A 9,108-nucleotide genomic window follows, 5' to 3' on the forward strand; every position below is an offset into this window, starting at 1 on the left:
ATATATATAATGTTGCAGCAGTAAGCTCCATATCAGTCAAATATTGAGTTCTACACTGACCAGATCGGTGATCAAATTGACTGAATATTGAAAGAGTTGGTTGGTACCTTATTTCATGCTCTTTCCTATCATTATTTTAATTAGCTCTAATGCTCATAGCACATATGTGAGGCTCAAAATAATATGACCAGAAGTAAGATGTCTCCTGTGCAAAATATGCTTCACATATACAGTCCTCAATGCGAGCTTTATTCTTAACCATATTTTTCAATTTATTAAGGAACCTAAGAATAGAGCATTGTATGTTAGCTCATGTAACATGAGAGATTATATGGATAAAGATTTGAAACAAATATAGAAATATTATTCTTTACCTCTCAAAGAGATGCATCCATTTGTATAGAATAGATCTACCTACTCGTGCTTCATACGGTAGGTGAATAGATAAATGTTCCATTGAGTCAAAGAAATCAGGTGAAAATATACATTCCAACTTACACAAGATGATAGGGATATTATGTTCTATTTGTACTAAATCCTCTTTTCATAACATAGTTAAGCATAAGTCTCTAAAGAATATACTCAATTCAGTAACAGGCTTCCATATTGGTTTTGGTAATGCAATAAATGCAATGGGCAACAAACGTTCCATAAATATATGGCAATCATGACTCTTCATCCCAAATGACTTACCTTCGTTCATGTCTACACATCCACCTAGATTTGAAATACATCCATCGGGCATTTTCAACCATCTTACCCATTCACAAACAACTCTTTTTTGGTCTAGTGTGAAGCTAAAATTAGCTTTTGGTTTCACCACTTTCCCATTAGGTAACTCATCGAGCTCCAAATCTCGCCGCCTATAATACTCTTTTAAGTCCATTCTTGCTTTACCATTATCTTTTATTTTATTTTTTACATCCATAACAATATTAAGGATATTGTCAAACACATTTTTTTCTATATGCATGACATCTAAGTTCTGTTAGATTAAATTCGTCTTCTAATATGGTAATTTCTAGAATATACTCTATTTCATCGAATTATGACTTTCTCCATACTCGCAAAATTTACATGGACCTGTTTCAGTTATTTTGTGATATCCACAAACTTTTTTCATACTTGGTCCCCCATTAATCTGAGAGGAGGCTCTGATCTATCAACTTTGTTTTTTCGAAAGGCATCCTTACTTCTTCTGAACATATGATCAAAAGGCAAGAACTGATAATGACAATCAAACCATATATTTTTACCCCCATACTCCAAGCTGAAAGCCTTCATTCTCTCCATACAATAAGGACATGCTAAGTTTTCAATTGTACTCTACCCCGACAACATGCCATATGCTAGAAAATCATTGATTGTCCATATTAAGGCAGCCCTTATGAGAAAATGTTGCTTTCTTGAAATGTCATAAGTACACCCTCATTCCACAGAACTTTTAATTCATCTATCAGTGGTTGCAAATACACATCTATCATGATCTTTGGATTATGTGGTTTAGCAATGAGCAAGGTTAAAAACATATATGGAGTGGTCATATACATATCAAGGGGTAGATTGTAAGGTGTAACAATTACTGACCAATAGGAGTACGGTGAAGCAGATAGGCTGTATGGAGTAAAGCCATCTACACATAATCTAAGTTTAACATTTCTTGGCTCTGATGCAAACTCAGGATATGCACAATCAAAATATTTCCATGCTTCTCTGTCTAATGGGGGGCACAAAATATCCTATTCCCATCTATTCTCATAATGCCATCTCATCTATCTAGCTGATCTGCTCGGGCATAAAGCCTCTTAAGTCTCGGGATGAGTGGCAAATAATGCATCCTCTTGTAAGATACTTGTCTATGATTTTCACTTTCCATCCTACTCAGTTTGTATCGAGGATGACCATAACACTTATAATCAGTTAAAGACTTATCATCCTTGTAATACAACATACACCCATTAAAGCAACAGTCTATTTTTTTAGTAGATAGGCCAAGCTTCAAAACTCATTTCTTTGTCTTATAGAAGTCAGGAGGTATTACGTTACCGACAGGACTTATGTCTTTCATAAGTCCTGCAAATTGATTAAAACAATATTGAGACACATTGTTATCAGGCTTGATACTCATCATTCTAACCGCAACTGATAATTCTGAGTGATTAGTATAACCTGACCACAGTGGTTGTTGTGTTGCATGCAGCATCTCGTAAAACCTTTCAACCTTCCTATTTGGAGGCTCCTCTACATAATTTGGAGTATCCCTGTTCTGATGAGCATCCATATTGCTATTATAAAAATCTCCAAAATTCGGCCCAATAGCATAAAAAACTATGGCTTCGTATTTACTGATTTACTCATTATTACTCAATTGACCATAATTAAAAGCACTAAATAGAGCAATACTTGAACCAACAAACTGCATTTGATCAACACCATAATTCGCAATTGATTCATATTCCCCATGTTCTGTCCAATACTAGTAGTCAGGTTTGAAACTTTTTTTATAAAAATGTACCTTCACTTCCTCTACAATCAAATATTTGTGTTTTTGCACTTAAAATAAGGACATTTAATTTTTTCCCCACTCAAAATATGGATTGTCAGTATGCAAAGTGAATAAACCATTCCACCCCCATTAGAAACTCATTTGTATAACTTTTTTGGTCCGATAAAAATCTATTATACATCAAACTATGATATAATGAATATCTATATTCTACCAAAAATATAACATACAAGTTAATCAATAATAAAATTTTATTATTTTTTAATATAATAAAAAAATAAATAATTATCTTTACACTCAATTACTTCACCACATGCAATCAATCAAATCCATAGCAAACAATGGAAAGGCACAATTCCTTCCCTAAAGTCCACTTTTCTTCTTCATTCCATATATATATATATATATATATATATATATATATATATATATAATGGATAAAAATTTGAATTTATGTAAGTTATTTTTTAAACTTCCAAAATAAGTCCCTTATCCCGTGTAGTGGCGTTGTGGCATTCCCCACAGATCTTGGAAAAACAAAACATGAAATGAGAAAAAAAAAAAAAAACCTAAAGGAGCACGCGCCACGGACCTCGAAAGAACAGAATGAAATGGAAAGAAAAAGAAACGAAAAGGAGAAAAAAAATAAATGAGAAAAACCAGAGAAACAGCATGAAATGAAAAGAAAGAGAAATGAAAAGGAAAACCTCTGCTCTGTTTCCATGCTCGGTGGTCTCGGGCGGATGGGAGGCTTAGAGTGGCCGAATAGGGATGCTTAGACGATGGCGACGGCTTGGAACAATGGCGTGTAGTCTCGATCGGGTGGGATGCTTGGAGCGACCGAATAGGGACTCTTAGACAATGGCTAGGGTTTTGATGCCCAGCCGCCGCCGCCCCTAGGTGTGGGGGAGGAGGGGTTCCGCTGAGCAAGAGGGAGAGAGAGAGCTAGAGAGAGGGGGGGATGGAGGGTTCCGTCGAGCGAAAGTGAGAGAGAGCTAGCGAGAGGGGGGGATGGAGGGTTCCGCCAAGCGAGAGTGAGAGCAAGAGAGAGAGAGGGGGGTGGGGGGAAGTGAGGACCCATCAGTTGTCGAGTGAGAGAGAGAGAGAGGGGGAGGAAAAGGAGGTTTCCGCCGAGCGAGAGCAAGAGAGAGAGAGGGAGATGGAGGGGGGGTGAGGACCCGCCGGCCGTCGACTGAGAGAGAGAGAGAGAGAGAGAGAGAGAGAGGGCGAGGGGTCGGGGGTGCGGGCAGGAGTGAAGACCCACTGACCGTTGAGCGAGAGTGAGAGGGCGGGGTTCGGGGGAGGGCGACGGTTGGTGCAAGTCTTTTTTTTTTTTTTTTTTTTTGATGTAAATGAGAGAGAGAGGGTGGGGGGAAGGGCGGCATGGGTTTTTTTGATCCAAATTTTGAAGCCACCTGATTGCGTTAATGGGATTAAAATTATCAAGCTAAGGCCAAACAAATCAACTCAAACCCATCCGATCTTAATTTTTAGCCTAATTGAAAACCTCCGATTACAAATTGTTGGTATTTTTCATAATTCTCTCCAATATCGTGACTTATCGTCACTGTCAGTTGGTCTATTCTTCTGTCCGTATCCGCATTCGATGTTATTGTGAGAAAATCAAATTTCTTTCTAACTATTGATTATAAATTAATTCTTAATTAAAAATAAATAATTATTAATTATACATATATATTAATTACTGTTGGGTATAAAATATCCACAGCCGAAGTCCTCAGCAGAATCAGCTCCAGGAGGTCCGCCCGGACTCCTACGGGAGCCGGGCTTCGTCGCCAACGTCAACCGCCGGTAAGGTTCGTCCGGACTCCTACGGGAGCCGGACTCCGCCAACAACCTCAACCGCGAGTAGACTCCGCCCGGACTCCTACAGGAGCCGGGCTCCGTCCTCAACATCAGCTGCCGGTAAGCTTTGTCCGGACTCCTACGGGAGCCGGACTTCACCTTTAACTTTAATTGCAGGAAGACCCCGCCCGGACTCCTACGGGAGCCGGGCTTCGTCCTCGACTCCAACGGCTGCAGACAGACTTCGTCCGGACTCCTACGGGAGCCGGACTCCGCCAACAACCTCAACCGCAAGTAGACTCCGCCCGGACTCCTACAGGAGCCGGGCTCCGTCCTCAACATCAGCTGCCGGTAAGCCTTGTCCGGACTCCTACGGGAGCCGGACTTCGCCTTTAACTTTAATTGCAGAAAGACCCTGCCCGGACCCCTACAGGAGCCGGGCTTCGTCCTCGACTCCAACGGCTGCAGACAGACTTCGTCCGGACTCCTACGGGAGCCGGACTCCGCCAACAACCTCAACCGCAAGTAGACTCCGCCCGGACTCCTACAGGAGCCGGACTCCATCCTCAACATCAGCTGTCGGTAAGCCTTGTCCGGACTCCTACGGGAGCCGGACTTCGCCTTTAACTTTAATTGCAGGAAGACCCCGCCCGGATCCCTACGGGAGCCGGGCTTCGTCCTCGACTCCAACGGCTGCAGACAGACTTCGTCCGGACTCCTACGGGAGCCGGACTCCGCCAACAACCTCAACCGCAAGTAGACTCCGCCCGGACTCCTACAGAAGCCGGGCTCCGTCCTCAACATCAGCTGCCGGTAAGCCTTGTCTGGACTCCTATGGGAGCCGGACTTCGCCTTTAACTTTAATTGCAGGAAGACCCCGCCCGGACCCCTACGGGAGCCGAGCTTCGTCCTCGACTCCAACGGCTGCAGACAGACTTCGTCCGGACTCCTACAGGAGCCGGACTCCGCCAACAACCTCAACCGCAAGTAGACTCTGCCCGGACTCCTACAGGAGCCGGACTCCATCCTCAACATCAGCTGTCGGTAAGCCTTGTCCGGACTCCTACGGGAGCCGGACTTCGCCTTTAACTTTAATTGCAGGAAGACCCCACCCGGACTCCTACGGGAGCCGGGCTTCGTCCTCGACTCCAACGGCTGCAGACAGACTTCGTCCGGACTCCTACGGGAGCCGAACTCCGCCAACAACCTCAACCGCAAGTAGACTCCGCCCGGACTCCTACAGGAGCCAGGCTCCGTCCTCAACATCAGCTGCCGGTAAGCCTTGTCCGGACTCCTACGGGAGCCGGACTTCGCCTTTAACTTTAATTGCAGGAAGACCCCACCTGGACCCCTACGGGAACCGGGCTTCGTCCTCGACTCCAACGGCTGCAGACAGACTTCGTCCGGACTCCTACGGGAGCCGGACTCCGCCAACAACTTCAACCGCAAGTAGACTCCGTCCGGACTCCTACAGGAGCCGGGCTCCGCCCGCGACTTCAACTCCGAGAGGACCCCGCCCGGACTCCCACGGGAGCCGGACTCCGTCGCCAACTTCGACTGCCGGTAAGACCCGTCCGGACTCCTACGGGAGCCGGACTTCGCACCTGATTTTGATTGCAGGGGACTCCGCCCGGACTCCTACGGGAGCCGGGCTCCGTCCGCGACTTCAACTCCGAGAGGACTCCGCCCGGACTCCCACGGGAGCCGGGCTCCACCCATGACCCCAACCGCAAGGAGGACTACGCCCGGACCCCTACGGGAGCCGGACTCCGACCGCTGTCGAACTTCAGCCGACAGATCTGTACTCCCTGGCAGGCCACAATAACGGCCACGATCTTGCTCCACTTCCTGCGGTGGATTCCGCACAGCTCCATCACTCCCTGACAGGCTGCAGTAACAGTCGCAGCTCTGCTCCACTTCCTACGATGGATTCCGCGCAGCTCCATTACTCCCTGACAGGCCGTATTAACGGCCACGATTCTGCTCCACTCCCTGCGGCGGATCCTGTGCGATCCCACCACTCCATGACGAGTCACGACAGCAAACGCCGCTGCACTCCCCGTAACTGACTCTACGTGGCACACCCCGGTGATAGCCACGGGTCCACTCCACTACTCTTCGCAGCAAACTCTGCCTGACCCTGGGCAGCCCACTGCCAGACGGTTACAGATGTCGCTATCAAGCTACTGCCCCCTCCGCCTATAAAAGGGGACCCCAGATACGTTATTCTATAAGCTTTTCATCTTTCATCTAAAAACTCTGCTATATTCTCCGTTCGAGCACTCCATTCTTGTTGAGGCAGAGAACTGACTTGAGCATCGGAGGGTCTTGCCGGAGCAACCCCACCTCCGGTTTAGACTTCCTTTGCAGGTCCCGGCGGCGACCGCGACTTCCTCGACTCCAGCTTCTCCAGCGCGAGTGGATTTTTTGCACCAACAGGATTGGCGCTAGAGGAAGGGGTTGTGTCTTCGCAGTACCTTTGTTCTTAAAGGAGCGCTCAACGGATCCACCTCTGGTCATCTTATCCAGCACCCACTCCTCCTTTCCTCATCTGATGCCTTCTCGCGAGGCCTTCGCACAACTACCTCCGGTTATGGTCGCCGACAAGGAGTGGCCGGACGATCGGCCTCTATTGGATTCCGTCAACACCATTTCGGGGGATCTTAGCGGGAGGCAACCAACATACCAGCTGTATCCCCCAAGCGGCAAAAAGTTGAAGAACCCATAACCTTTATCGAAGAAGACACCCAGGGAGTCCAATTCTCTCATAACGACGCGGTCGTAGTTTCCTTGAATATAGCAAATTACGACGTCCATCGCATTCTTGTCGACAATGAAAGTTTGGCTGACATCTTATTCTACGATGCCTTTTCAAGAATGTCCGCTCTTGACGGTCATCTGAGGCCGATTTGCTCCCCCCTGGTAGGGTTTACCGGTGACGCCGTTCCGATGGAAGGAATGATAGCTTTGACTGTGGCCGCGGGTCAATATCCAAAGCAATCCAGGGCTCTGGTGAATTTCTTGGTGGTGAAGGCGCCATCCGCCTACAATGCAATCCTTGGCCGACCCGGCCTCAATGCCCTCCGAGCTGTCGTTTCGACCTACCATTTGAAGTTGAAGTTCCCCACCAACCAGGGGATCGGAGAGGTCCGAGGAGACCAAGCCCTGGCCAGACACTGCTACAACATCGCCTTGCAAAGAAGCGATCAGGCTGACCTCTGTCCCGTCGATGGACTCGATGCTCGCGATGACCTCACCGAAGAAAGGGGTGGCCCAATCGAAGATCTGGTACCAATCCCTTTGAATGATGGGAATGCGGAGCATGTGGCGTTAATTGGCTCCAACCTGGGGGAGGAGGTGCGGACGCGTCTTATTGATTTCCTCCGAAGGAATGCGGACATTTTCGCTTGGGTTCCAGCAGACATGCCAGGGATTGACACGGAAGTCATGGAGCATCATCTGGCAGTCGATCCGAAGCATCGACCGACAAAAGAAAAAATCCGGAGTCATGCCCCGGAGAGGCAGAAGGCGATAGCCGAGGAAGTGGATAAGCTTCTCAAGGCCGGATTCATTAAGGAAGTCAATTATCCTGATTGGATTTTCAATGTTGTTCTGGTCAAAAAAGCAAACGACAAGTGGAGGATGTGCATAGACTTCAAAAAGCTGAATAAGGCTTGTCCAAAGGACAGCTACCCCCTCCCCAGAATCGACCAACTGGTGGATGCAACCTCAGGCCATGAGCTCCTCACCTTTATGGATGCGTTCTCCGACTATAATCAAATTAGAATGACGTCTGAAGATGAAGAAAAGATAGCTTTCATCACTAATCGCGGCCTTTACTGTTACAGGGTCATGCCTTTCGGCCTCAAGAATGCGGGCGCAACCTACCAACGGTTGGTGAACAAAATCTTCAAAGAGCAGATCGGCCGAAACATGGAGGTCTACGTGGATGATATGCTCGTAAAAAGCAAGTCTTCCAGGAATCATGTCGCCGACCTCGAGGAGACCTTTGACGCCCTCCGAAAGTATAGAATGAAGCTGAACCCAACTAAATGCGCTTTCGGAGTAACCTCAGAAAAGTTCCTGGGCTTCATGGTATCAGGACGCGGGATTGAGGCCAATCCAGAGAAAATTCATGCCATCCAGGAGATGACCACCCCAAAGTCGATCAAAGAGGTTCAGCGCCTCACAGGGAGGATAGCGGCTCTTAATTGCTTCGTCGCGAGGTCGGCCGAACGGTGCTTGCCCTTCTTTCAAACCCTCAAGCAGCCGAAGAACTTCTGTTGGACCCCTGAGTGCCAACAGGCGTTCGAGAAGTTAAGAAACTACCTTAGCTCACCCTCGCTGTTGGCAAAGCCTGAACCTGGGAAGGAACTATTTTTATACCTAGCGGTCTCTCCCATGGCCCTCGCGGCCGTCCTTTTCAAAGAAGAAGCGAAAGTCCAGCGACCAGTCTACTACATTAGCCGCGCGCTGAGGGACGCCGAGACCAGGTACACCAAATTAGAAAAACTGACCTACGCCTTGTTGGTTGCAGCTCGGAGGCTCCGACCCTACTTTCAAGGGCACACCGTGACGCTACTCACCGATCAACCAATCAAGGCAGTTTTACACCGGGCTGACACCTCCGAAAGAATGGCAAAATGGATGATCGAGCTCATAGAATTTGACATCAACTACAGACCTAGACCAGCAGTAAAGGCCCAAATACTGGCAGATTTCATAGTAGAGTGCACCATCCCAGAGGAGGTCGAACCTGAGCAAAGCAAAGTTGACGACCTGAAGTCTCAACCGAA

The 9,108-nt window shown here is 47.5% G+C and overlaps 1 pseudogene; it reads right to left on the reverse strand.

Moving 5' to 3' along the window:
• Positions 1 to 370: 370 nt before the first annotated feature.
• Positions 371 to 2,281, reverse strand: LOC140855231 (uncharacterized; annotated as a pseudogene).
• Positions 2,282 to 9,108: the final 6,827 nt, after the last annotated feature.

Source organism: Elaeis guineensis, chromosome 2 (assembly GCF_000442705.2).
Source record: "Elaeis guineensis isolate ETL-2024a chromosome 2, EG11, whole genome shotgun sequence".
NCBI lineage: Eukaryota > Viridiplantae > Streptophyta > Magnoliopsida > Arecales > Arecaceae > Elaeis > Elaeis guineensis.